The 13,326-nt window shown below is 41.3% G+C and overlaps 1 protein-coding gene across 3 annotated transcripts in view; it reads left to right on the top strand.

Annotated features, from left to right (window-relative positions):
- Window positions 1–13,326, top strand: part of znf646 (zinc finger protein 646) — a 67,226-nt gene that overhangs the window by 16,382 nt on the left and 37,518 nt on the right. For all 3 annotated transcript variants that reach the window (XM_035405830.1, XM_035405828.1, XM_035405829.1), the window contains exon 2: window positions 11,223–11,345. The gene's annotated coding sequence lies outside the window, so the exon portion shown is untranslated. The remainder of the gene's footprint in view (window positions 1–11,222; window positions 11,346–13,326) is intronic.

Below are 13,326 nucleotides of genomic sequence, written 5' to 3'. Positions count from 1 at the left end.
ACTTCGAAGGAAAGCAAACGGTGGCTGTACCACTGCTAAGTCCGAGTTTTCGTTCTATTCTTGTCATTTTGCGATTAGCTTATATGGAATTGACGATGAGAAAGTAATCAATTCAACAGCAAATTGTTTACAACGTGTGCATGTTTTCTGCTGTTGTTGCCAGTTATTTGTGGAATGTGAATGCATTCTGTCGCCTCGGATGTCAAGACATGAAAGTGAATGTTCGCATAAAAACATAATGAATGTGTTTGAGAGGATATATAAAACAGTTACAATCTGACTATTTGGCCTGTTATATCCTATGTGTTGCATAACAACGGTCCAAGTTCAACTACCAACGACAGTTTTGCTTGACAACGGTAAAATATGCCCAAACGGCTGCGGAAGAATATTTCAATTTCAGGTGATTAAATCGATAAAAATCAATAAATACAAAAGTAACCATATATAGTCATTGTTGGTAACCCGTTGTATATAAGTGGAATAAACCCCTCCGGGCTGTCCCGGTTATTAGAAAATAATGTAGGCTACTTCGGTGGTAGTATGGGGTTACAGAAGAAATCATAGGACAGATGGACCGACGACAACGTCGCTTTTTCATACGTCAGTGGGCTAATTTGCCTAACCTTCGCGGGACTTTAGACCGCGGTGGAAACGCAGACAATAATGGGCTGAAGGAACCTTTTAGTTCCTTGAAAAGTAGTTCCTGGGATTAAAAGTTCTGGGTACTTTTGGTGGAAACGCGGCTTTAGTGATGATCAATTTCCACAAATGTTCTTTATCCACCTTTTGCTCGGTATGAACATCTTTACACTGCAGAGAAGAATTTGCGGGATTCGCTGTGGCTCGTGCAATTATGTATCTCATGCATCATCATCGTGAATGATTGTTGTGATATTTTTGAAACAACTGCCTTGTTTCTGGTTTTGCTAGCTAAACTGTTCAAGAATAAAGCTGAGCTGGGTGTTAAATTAGCAATCAGAATAAGAAGAATAAAACAAAAACAAAGGAGATTTCATCAAAAAAGGGCATCAAGGCTGAAGGAATATATGAGAAAGCGTAATAAAATAATAACAACACTAATCCATACTGCCGTATTCTTTTTAGTTTTCTCCGGCTTGACATCTTTACACAGAAATCAGACCCGGCTCTGCTCCACCTAGGCTATATCCCGGCTTATATATTGATGAACTTGATGGCAATGTAAATAACGGTAACATTAAGGCCAGTTAAGATCAATGATTCGCAACGAGACGAAACGGTTTTTGGGATGTTGCAGAGAAAATTGCAGCGGTGTGAACTGGTTAGTTGCAGAGCCTCTGAAGCCGTTGCCTAGGGTCTCAGAAGACCCACCTTGTCAAATCGCCAAGTGCAGTTTTAGAATGTTTACAATCAGACGTCTTGGAATTTTGCAAGTTGCATCCAGTCTCGCTGCGAATTATTGATCTGGACTGGCCTTTAGCTACATTGCAATGCTGCAACAAGGTAGCATTGCATTCGAGAGACGGTTTGCAAGGTTGGTAGCGTTAGCTAGCCTTTTTTTCTAATTGTTAGCTGACATTAGATTGTGTTAATTACATTAGCTAGCTAGCTAACGCAACGTTACCTGATATGAGAGATGGGTACTGTGCGCAACGTTGTCTAAACTAATGTTGCCTTTATTGACATGGTCCGGTAGCTAGCGTTAGCTGTGCAAATAGCTATGTAATTTAGTAACGTTACATTGTCATCAAATGCAATACAAAATCTACATCAACAAATAATATGACCTCTCATGTTACACAAAAACTTTTTAGGGTTCCATAACCCCCCCCCCCCACCTTTAACACCAGCAGACACCGGAAAAACAGTACTCCGCTCACACACAAGTGAGTTGAAGAGCAAGCCTGTTGCGTTAGCTCCGCCTACCCTCTCTGGCGGACCAACCACTGATGGGTGATGGAAAACGCGTCACTATCTATGCGCCGCTTGTGATTTTTTCCCGGGAATGTCGCCACAGACACCCAGTTCTTTAATCATGAATTATTATAATAATAATAATATAAATTAATATAATAATAGGCTCAATCACCACTGTGTTACCTAATTCAGCGATAGATAGTGACTTAACAGACATTTATTTTAATGAAAATCTTCGAGATTATTACTTTAACAATTTGCCTAATTACGTGAATTCCTTTGATTTGAGCTAACTAGCTGTGTAGTTATGTTATAAAGCTAATATCTGTACATGATAATTAAAAGTGACAGCACAATAGTCATAGCAGCTAGCTGTTTATTTGTATCTGAGGTTATTGATTTGCTACTAGATGTCTTTGAAAACAAATGGGATGGATAACATTTAATGCATCATAATGAGCTAACTGGCTACATAAGCTCATTAACGGAATGTCCGTAACATTCATGTAGTTGTCCACTCATTCCAGAGGGTTCATATCAGGGACTCAGGACTTGGTAATATTAACTTCAGCAACGAGAGTGTCCAAGTATGTATTTCTTGCATCTGCACTCATTAGCACTGATTAGCAGTAGCTCAGCCTATACAGTTCTGTGTTCAATATTAAATTCAGTAATCTTGGTCATTCAAACTACTTTACGGTCATGTTTCTTGTAGGCAGTTCATTAGTTGTAGGCGTTACACTAATCAGGGTCACATGTTGAGTCATATGTTGACCAGCCAGAGTCTAGTGATGTACAATGAATAAAACAGCTTGCCTATAAATTTATTGAACCAGCTCAATTAAAATCATGCATTTATTCTTATTCTTGTATGTGTATTTTGGGTATAACTGGGTTGAAAATATGACTGTTAATCCCTTAGTTTCATATAAAAAGGCAGGAGTTTCTCCATTACATTAGATTTATTTAGCATATGCCTTTATCCAAAGCGACGTACAAAAGTGCATATCATGGTCATTGGTACAACTACAAAATCCAGGTTTGATAAGATAAGTACTCAATTCGTACTATTTATAGCCAAGAACACAGTTCAGTTCAGGCAGTGAACATTATTCTGACCTAACTTATGCCAAGTCAGACTAGGGGGAAGAACAGGCTACAATATTAGGATGAAAGTACAAATTATAAAAAGTGCTGGAATGGGGGTACATGTAACATGAGTGTCATGAAAGGGGGGATTTTAAGTGAAATGATTCAGAGTGGTGGCAGTTAGTCCAGGTATAGTCTGTAGAGATGCGTCTTTGAACCACGGCGGAAGATGGATAGTGAGGGACAGGGAGTTCATTCCACCACTGGGGAGCTAGGGTGGAGAAGCTCCCTGATCCCTTTACTTGGATGAGAGGGGGTGCAAGGCACCCTGCTGTTGCAGAGCGGAGTGATCGAGCAGGTGGAGTCGAATCATGTCCTGTAAGTAGACAGGCTGTCCTGTTGGCTGCAGTGTAGGTGAGGGTCAGGACTTTGAACCTGATCATGGCAGCAATCAGTAGCCAGTGGAGTGACCTCAGCAGAGGAGTGAAATGGAAGAACTTGGGAAGGTTGAAGGCAAGTCGGGCAGCAGCATTTTGAATCATCTGTAGTGGCTGTATGGCACTAGCTGGCAGGCTTGCAAGAAGACTGTTGCAGTAATCAAGGTGGGAGGTCACTATAACCTGGACAAGCAGCTGGTCAGAGTGCGTAGTCAGATGTGGTCGAATCCCCCTGATGTTGTACAGGAGGAATCTGCAGGACCGTGATGTTGCCATGATGTGCTCCTTGAGGTCCAGCTGGTCTAGGACCACCCCCAGGCTCTTTGCAAAGTGAGAGGCAGTCACTGTGGTGCCATCAACTGTGATTGAGAGCTCACATAGTAGGGGGGTCTTGTATGAAAAGAACAGCAGCTCAGTTTTGTTGAGGTTGAGCTTCAGGTGGTGGCTGGCCATCCAGGTTGAGATGTCAGCCAGGCAGGAAGATATTTTATCATTAACCTGTGAGGCAGAGGGGGGAAGAGAGAAGAAGAGTTGCGATACTGTGATAGGAGAAGCCGTGTGAATTAATAACTGAACCAAGAGATTGGGTGTATATGGAGAATAGCAGAGGACCCAGTACAGATCCCTGTGGTACTCCCGTAACAAGGGGATGAGGTGTGCAGACCCCCAGGTGACTTCGTAGGACCCATCTGCAAGACAGGAAGCGAACCAAGACTGGGTGGTCCAAGAAATGCCCATCTCAGCCAAGGTGGAGAGGAGTAGTTTGTAGCTGACAAATTGCTGCAGACAGGTCAAGGAGGAATAAGACAGAGGAGAGGCGTGAGGCTCTTGCAGTGGCTAGTGCCTCTGTCACAGCCAGAAGGGCAGTCTCTGTTGAGTGCCCGGTTCGGAAGCCAGGCTGGGGTGGTCTAGCAGGTTGTTCTAATGGAGAAAAGAGGTTAGTTGTTTAAGCACTGCTTTCTCAAGGGTTTTGGACAAAAAAAGGTAGAAGCGATATGGGTTGATAATGCATTACATCAGTGGGGTCTGAGGTGGGGATGCCACGGTGAGGAAATTTTCCCACCGATTAATAAACTCATGACAACACTGGTGTTACCGCTAACACCGGACATTTTACAAGATATTCGCCGATGACGCTCAATATCTGTAGAGCGCTTACTTTGAGCTTTAACGTTAGATCTTTAGATCTTCCCCTTACTTTGAACAACACGAATGCTTAGAAGGTTGGTTCATTACTATTTTTTAATTAAAAACACAACAACAACAAAACAAAGTGCAATGACAAACTCTCTTATATTAAACATAGAAATAGAACTTTTAACAAACTATTAACAAAACGAATAAGATGGATGACGGCTTGGCCTAGGCATACCCGTGCTGTAATATAAAATAACACAAATTACACAAAGTTTTAAATAATATATTAAATAAAAAAAGTAGCAGGTGAATTCCAGTTGTCTAAAGCTGTTTTTTGTTTCTTTGTGAAAAAAACGAAACTAGCCAGGCTTGTAGACCCCGTCGGCAGCAGCGGCCTTTTTTTCGGCGGCATGGTAGCTAGTAGGGATGTATCCGAATACTGCTCGTTATTATCCGGATTCGAAAAAAAAAACGAGAGAGAGAGAGAGTGTTACGCATGGCTGCTAGCTGTATCTGGAACTCCGGCACACACACCAACAAACTTTGAGCCACTGCGCTGCAAACCGTTTAATTAATAAGTTCTGTGCGTCAGCCATTATGTTTCTTCAAATCGAATATCATTGTGAATGGCCACAAGATAAAAATGCCCATTCTGTTTGCAACATAGGAATTTTATTTCACTAACTAGTTTCATTTACTACACATTATTTAAAAGTGATCGCTATATTCTGTAGTCGCCCCCACCGAGGCAGTGCACAGCGGGCTGAGAGCTGACCATTCTCGGCTATCACTCAGGGAAACTCTTGCATCGAGGAGGAGGAGACGTCAGGTGCGGGAGCTAGCGAGACAAAAGCCTGGTGTGGTAGCTGGATTTCTTTCAAACCCCCGCAACCTATACATCAAAATGAAGCTTAGAACCTGTAGTTTTAGCTGTATGTGTTAATTTCCTCCATTTAAAAAAATACAGTCTAAATATTTTTTATGAAACATTTTACCTTGTATTTCAGTCAATATTCATCCATTTAAGATGTAACATGCTGTATGTATCAGCCATAGGTCTTGGCTATCAATTGAACACGAAATCCAGTCCAGATTTTCATGGTAGGCTAACAGTTGCCACCAAGGGAAAATATGAGGACATCAGATGGTTTGCAGTCTATCCAAACTTAATTCAGTAGGGAAAAAAATAAAACAGGCAAAAAAGTTCATGTATTACTGTTATGTAGCTAATTACTGTTGTAAAGTGGTCATTCACGTTTCCCTAGCGAACTGTTAACACATCAAGAAACGCGAACGCAGCATCATTGGAATTTAAGATTATTCCCTTCAACTGAAGGACATTTTTCTATCTTTACTGTAAATAGTTTCTATTTCCAATGCAAAACAGAATCTTTCCATTTATATAGGCTATATATATCCATGCCTGTTATAGCTCGCATCAAATTTAAAACATTGGTCCTAGCATACCAGGCAGTCAAGGGATCAGCCCCAGCATACCTCCACAAGATATTCGAACCCTACATGCCAGCCAGATCCCTCCGTTCTGCTACCTCAGGACGCCTAGCACCTCCCCCTCTTCGCACCTGCACTTCCAGAACACGTCTCCTGTCTGTTCTGGCCCCACGATGGTGGAATGACCTCCCTGTGGAGGTCAGAACAGCTGAGACACTGACCCATTTCAAACGACGACTGAAGACTCACCTCTTCAGGCTGCACCTCTCCCCATCCCTCCCTACCCCCCTGTAAATGACTGTAAGCTTAGGGTTGTAACTAGGCAGCTGTTTCGTAGGTGACTTGGGTGCATTAACTGTCTTAACTACTGCTTGTATTTTTTCCATAGATTGCGTTGTTGCCGTTCTCGTTGTTTAGTGTTAATCAGTTTAACCTTCAGGGTCCAAGTTGAGCTATGCGGTTGTTCCCTGCACTTGGACCGGTACTTCTCTGTAATGTAATTATATATATATATATATATATATATATATATATATATATATATATATTTCAGTTTCTGATTGTTCAATGTCCCCCCAGTTAAAGGGGGTGGGATTTAACTTGACTTCCGGTATAAACCATGCCCACTTCTCTGCACACCCCTAGTAGCTAGTCTATATTAGGCTACTACTTTCTATTCAATATATTATAAAGATAATGTTGGCTGATACATGTAGAGTGAGAGCACCTATTTTTGAGCACCCGAGGGGGAGACGTGTATCGACCACCTTAACCGCTAGTGTATTTATTTTGTATTTATCAGAGAGAACTGGACATTCTGCCCTATTAAAATGTAAGTCCTGTAAAAATGCACATCATAAACGTCTAAATGTAAAAAATCAACTTTATACATATACATTTAGTTGGTAAATAAGGCTGTATTAATATATGTCAACTTTAAGACAAGCAACATGCTCGGAATTATCTCATCGCGACCCATTAAATCCAATGGCGCAGACGTTGCGTCATAATTTCCAAATGCTTTCCTAATGGCTATTCTGCATCTGTAAGCGACTTGGCTTACAACTGTGAATATGTACAGATTCCTAGACGTGCTGATAGCTAGGGTTGGGTTGGTTTCCGGTTTTGCCGGTCCGGTCCGGTATACGAGCTTGAACTGGTTTGATTTTATGCGAACCGACTGAACCGGCATTTGTCATTATGAGATGTAGCCTACTGCAGGGTTTGTACGGTCATGAAAAACCTGGAAAAGTCATTGAAACTTAAAATGCAATTTCCAGCCCCTGTAAAAGTTATGGAAAATAATATTATTCAACAGTTAAACTGTCACGCCTAAAATGTGTCGACTCTTCAAGGAATTGCGTGTTATGCATTCAAACGACAAAGCGCTTCTCGTCATGTTAATACTGCTAATCAACCGCCAGTAAACTGCATCGGAGAAATTAGCTGTTTCAACCGGGTCGCTACACAAAACACTACGTTAACGTTTAAAAAAAAATGCTGTAATCGCTGTAATGTAAAACTTTTCAGCTTTCGATAACGCTAATAAATTGTACTTCAGGTAACATAAGTTAATGCATTAGCTCTCTGTGTCGCGTGACAGTGGAGTGCAGCGAAAGGGAGTGATTGAAGGCTAATATTAACCAATTTAAAATCAGAATTAAAGGTAATGTCAAGCTCACGATTGGTTAGAAGGGTCACCATCAGCTCACAAGGCACATACTGAGTGTAATAACTAGCGAATGTACAGAGAAAGACGTTCGACTGGAAAAAGAAAAAAAGGTCGCACCCGAACAATTATTTGCACTCGCACAAATGCTCCCAATTATATTTTGAGGTCGCACAGATTACATTTCGGGAGCATATGCGACCAAAATGGTCACAATTTCGAGCCCTGTTTGAGACATTGACAAAAATGTTAAACTATTCGAATTAAAATATGAAAGAATGTATCTAAGTGTGTCTGTCTGGTGTTTATTTGTTTTAGAGAGGCACCATATGTTTCAGATGCAGACCTAATTTTACTTAGTGTTACAATAAATAATTTTAAATCGTCCCGCTGAGATAGTCATTTGTTTTGGTCATGAAAATTCAGTTAAAGGTTGTGGAGAAGTCATGGAAAAGTCATTGAAAATCATTGGTGAAAAAGTGTATGAACCCTGCTACTGGCAAATGAAAAAGTAGCCTACATCAGCAACCTGTGCCAACGGCGCTAAATCAAACTTGTATTGCATTAGTAATAAACAATATGACAACGTGATTAACATAATATTATGTTTGTTTATAAATGGAGCCACTAGTGTCTGAGTGCAAAATAAAATAAAAAAAGGGCCGTGCGCAATTTAGTACAGAGCCCGGCAGGTGGTTGTGCAATGAGTAGTGGTGAGTTGAAGTACATTGGAGTCCTCCAGCCTCTTGAAGGAGGTCAGTGTGGGCATGGGTTTGTCCCGGGGGGTAGGGGGGCTCACTGGATGAGCAAAGGAGTTCTGGATTTTAGCCACCTTTCCTTCGAAGGTGGCCAGAAAGTCATGTGCGGAAAGGGAAGAGGGAGATGGGCGTGGAGAAAGAATGAGGAGGGAAGAGAAGGTGGAGAATAGTTTGCGTAGGTTAGAGACACATTAGGTTTTAGCTGATGTGAGGGCAGATGTGAAAGTTGCCAGCAGGGTGTGATATGCGTTCAGGTCATAAGAGGATCTGGATTTCTTCCACTTCCTCTCTGCAGCCCACAGTGTTGTTATGCTGGAGCGCAGTGACTCAGTTAGCCATGGGTTGGGGGGTGAATAGCGTGCTGGTTTGGAGACAAGAGTACAAAGTGAGTCAAGGGACTGGGAGAGGCATGAGTTGAGGGTGGAGGTAGCAAGGTCAACAGGCAGGTTAAAGAAAGAAGCAGGAGGAGGAAGTGTAGAGAGAGCAGTGGAGATGAGGGAGGATTGTGACAGAGTAGAGAGATTTCTCCTGAAAGTTACACTTGGTGAGCTGTTAAAGGAGTTGTGGGGGAATGAGTAGGAGAGCGAGAAAGAAAGAAGTGGTCTGAGACATGGGGGTGCGTCACCGTGAGTTGGGGGATGGCGCTGCTTCTGGTGAATACAAGTCTAGTTGGTTACCAGCCTTGTGTGTGGGGGGAGAAGAAGACTGGGAGAGGGCAAAAACTGGAAGAGTGAGGCAACCCTGGATAGTTGGGAGGTCTCTGGGGGGAGGTTGAGGTCTCCCAGTAGAATAGCAGGAGTGCCATCCTCGGGGAGGGAGCTCAGGAGAGTGTCCAACTCATCCAGGAAGCAGCCGAGGGGACCTGGAGGATGGCACAGAACAATAATTTGGAGTTTTGTAGGATGAGTTACAGTAACTGCATGAAATTCAAAAGAGGAGGCATTAAGTTTAGGACTCGGGTGGACACAGAATTTCCAGGGCAGGCAAATGACCAAACCAGTGCCCCCACCTCGGCCAGAGGCCCTGGGGATGTGTGAGAAGGAGTATCCCACAGACAGTGCAACTGGAGTGGCGGTGTTGTCGGGAGTGATCCACGTTTCTGGGAGAGACAGGAAGCCAAAAGATTTCGTCTTGGCAAAAGCAGTAATGAATTCAGCCTTCTGGACAGCTGACTGGTAGTTCCATAGTCCACCCACCACAGTGAGTTCCTAAGATGTGGACAGGGGTGGGTAGACCAGGTTAGATGGGTTATGCCTGCGGTAGATGGACCGTCTGGAGTGAGGCAAGGAGCACAAGGCAATCGGGGTTAAACGCATGACAAACTTATTGGAGTTAAAAATACAGGGTGGAAATTACCTAATTTCATTGAGCTCATTAGGGAAGAGTCACACCAGGTGAAACAGAAATTAACAAGACATTACAGGGCTATTTAAAACAGTACCACATTACTACATACAACTGTGTTTAACTAAGGCACAACTATGTTCTCTTACTAAGAGCTGAAACAAATTAAGGAGAAATATGCTTATCTGAACTAAGGCACGACTATGTTCTCTAACTAACCACTGCTGGAACAAATTAAGCAAAGATAAGCTTATCTGAAAACATGGAGTAGTAACCGACGACACAATCAGATGCACACTGAAATCTCCCTGTTATAGCCAGTGGGGAAATCCTGAGCAGTGCTGCGCTGGACGTCATATTGGTTTCTACAACTTCTGACTCCTCGTGCTCTTAAAGGAGTACCATGGTGATTTTCACACTTTCTTGGTTTTATGTGCTGTTTGCACAAGAGGCATTGAAGAAACACAATGAGTAAAGTATTAAATATGTCCGTTCTGTATTTTTGGAGAAATATGCGTTTTAAATTTATCGTCCTATTTTCAACCGGTTGAGAAAGTTGTCAACTTAGTGCGTCACGAACACAGTAACCACTCCCCTTTCCACGCCCTGTAAACCCATGGATAACTTGAGACCCATAGTTTGCGCCGCTGGCTTACAGGCAAGACAATGCAAATATTTGACTAACGTTAGGTTCACTTAAATTCGAGTGCCTTTTAAGGACTATTAGATTATTTCTGGTTATATTCATTTAGCTAGCTAGCTAACGTTAGCTAGCTAGGTAGTTTGCTTTCATAAGGCAATGTTATCGATAACGTTAGCTAGCTAGTTTGCTTTTATGAGGACGTTATAGTTGTGCTTTTATCTTAACTTGGCTAGCTAGATAGCAAAAATTATAATTGGATATAAGTCAACGACCTTACCTTAGCTATCTGTCGATACTTGATATACTACTAAGCTAGCTAGCTTGTGAAAAGTCTCCCAAAAAGAGCACGTATCATGGGGGTAGCTATGGTAACGGGGCACGGTCTGTCAATCATAGCTAACTGACAGTTCTCATTACCACGCCCAGACGGTTCGGGTGAACTTTTATAGTGGGAAATTTAGGCTTAGAAAAATACGTTTTAAAGTACATTGAAATGACTGAATAATAAAAAAATTATGCACATTTGTTTTGTTGTTGCCTAAAGACAACTGGGAAGTGTCACGTTCAACCACCATGTTACTCCTTTAAGTTCCTTTATATGCTCAATGGGTGTACCTCATAAAATGACCACTTTGTGTATTTTTTTTCCACACACATCATCATGAATATGGTGGAAACCTGGAATGTAAATCTTCAGAAAAACTTTAATCTATTAATCAATAATTTGGGACTTAAGGTGGGATTTATCAAGTGCCTATTAAAAATATTGACCTGCTATTTCTTTATAATTTCAGCTGCACTCAAAAAGTTGACTTGGAACAAGCAAGGACCAGAGGAATTAACAGGGATCAGCACAAGATTGAAATGTGGTTTAGGGACAGAGTTATTGTGTGGCACATTCAGCAGATGTTCATCAGGTGAGTGGTACTATTAATGTGATGCTAGCTAATGTTAAGTGGCTTTGTAATGTCAGTTAATGTAATAAAACAGTTAATGTAATAACTTTGGCCTGTTAATATAATAACTGCCGGTCAATGTACTAACTGCCAATTACATTATTAGATCACATTATTATGGTGGTAATTCTATTAATTTCTTTAACCCCCAATTTGATGCAGGCATCTAAAATGTTTTTGTAATTTTTCTCCTCTGGAGAGTGAGAAAAAAACTGTGTGTTATCTGGAGGTTTACTGCTGACAAGCCTGATTTACAGCTGATTACAGGTCTTGCACACAGAAAGGTAAAACCACGTGGCTTTATTGTTTCCAAGTGAATTTTGTTTGTGGGATAACTAACCATTATGAACAAATTTTGAACATAGAATCTCTACAAAAGGACAGCATTTTACTGAAATACAGGGCTTAGTCAAAAAGAGAATGGGTAAATAAAGGATATTTGTTTTATGGGGTTCCAGAGGGTACCACCCAAATGGGAATTAGCTTCTGGAAGTGGAATATGGCTGGGAAATAATATTCAGATGATATTGAATCCAATTTGGAGAGGTTTTGGGAGATTTGGGCCCACCTTTGGGGAAACACATGTCAATTTTTACTGGTTTGTTCAATCCACTGGGTACGATTGAAAAAAGAAATCTGGTTTTGTCCAGTGTCAGAAGTATACATAATCACTCCAGAATAAAGAAAATAAACAATTTTTTCTTAGTTGTTTTTCAGAATAAATATGTCCTATGTGTTTACAGGGTGAGATGCCCATATAATCAGGAGATTTGGTCATTTTGTTGCAAAATTTATTTCAAGCTTTGAAAGAAGTATGCCTGTACTATATATAATTTAGAAGATAATGGGGTTTATTTAAGACAGGTGGGTTTTCTTACAAAAAAGCCCTGGATTTCAGATGGGATTAACTGGGGATTACTTTTTTTTATGAATTTTGTAATACATCAACTGATAATAACATGCTAAAATTCCATCATATCAAGTGTCATAGTTTGTTACTTAGTGGCAATCTCGAAGATTTTCATTAAAATACATAGCCGCGTTTCCACCAAAATTACCTGGAACTTTCAGTCCCAGGAACTACTTTACCAGGAACTAAAAGGTTCCTTCAGCCAATGGTTGTCTGCGTTTCCACCGGGGTCTAAAGTACCGCGAAGATTAGGCAAATTAGCCCACTGACGTTGTCGTCGGTCCATCTGTCATATGATTTCTTCTGTAACCCCATACTACCACCGAAGTAGCCTACATTTTTTTCTAATAACCGGGACAGCCCGGAGGGGTTTATTCCACATATATACAACGGGTTACCAACAATGACTATGGTTACTTTTGTATTTATTGATTTTCATATATCCTCTCAAACACATTCATTAACAGCAGAAAACATGCACACGTTGTAAACAATTTGCTGTTTGATTACTTTCTCATCGTCAATTCCATATAGGCTAATCGCAAAATGACAAGAATAGAACGAAAACTCGGACTTGCGTGAACATTTAAATTAGTAGTGGTACAGCCACCGTTTGCTTTCCTTCGAAGTTACTGCTAGCCGAGCAGCGAAGTGTGCCCTCCAGATGCAAACCATGCACCATAAATTAGTCCATAGTCTTCCTGGTCTTTTCGTGGAATTGAAGAATGGCAGTAAAATGGAGTAAAATTACGGCAGTCTGAAAAAGCTAAAGGGACGATTACTAGAATTAACCTGTTATTTTACCCTGACAAAAAGTGCGGAAGGTGATTTCCAGTTTGCTTTTACTGTATCACCAATGTTAATTACGCAGAACTACCGCATTCCTCAAAAGGTTCCTAGTTCCGGGGTAAAGTTCCTGCGGTGGAAACGCGGCTTTAGTGACGCTTTTTCCATCACCCATCAGTGGTTGGTCCGCCAGAGAGGGTAGGGGATCTGATTTCTGTGTAAAGATGTCAAGCCGGAGAAAACTAA

This window comes from Anguilla anguilla, chromosome 2, assembly GCF_013347855.1.
Source record: "Anguilla anguilla isolate fAngAng1 chromosome 2, fAngAng1.pri, whole genome shotgun sequence".
Taxonomy (NCBI): domain Eukaryota; kingdom Metazoa; phylum Chordata; class Actinopteri; order Anguilliformes; family Anguillidae; genus Anguilla; species Anguilla anguilla.
This window is presented reverse-complemented; position numbering and strand designations above follow the sequence as displayed.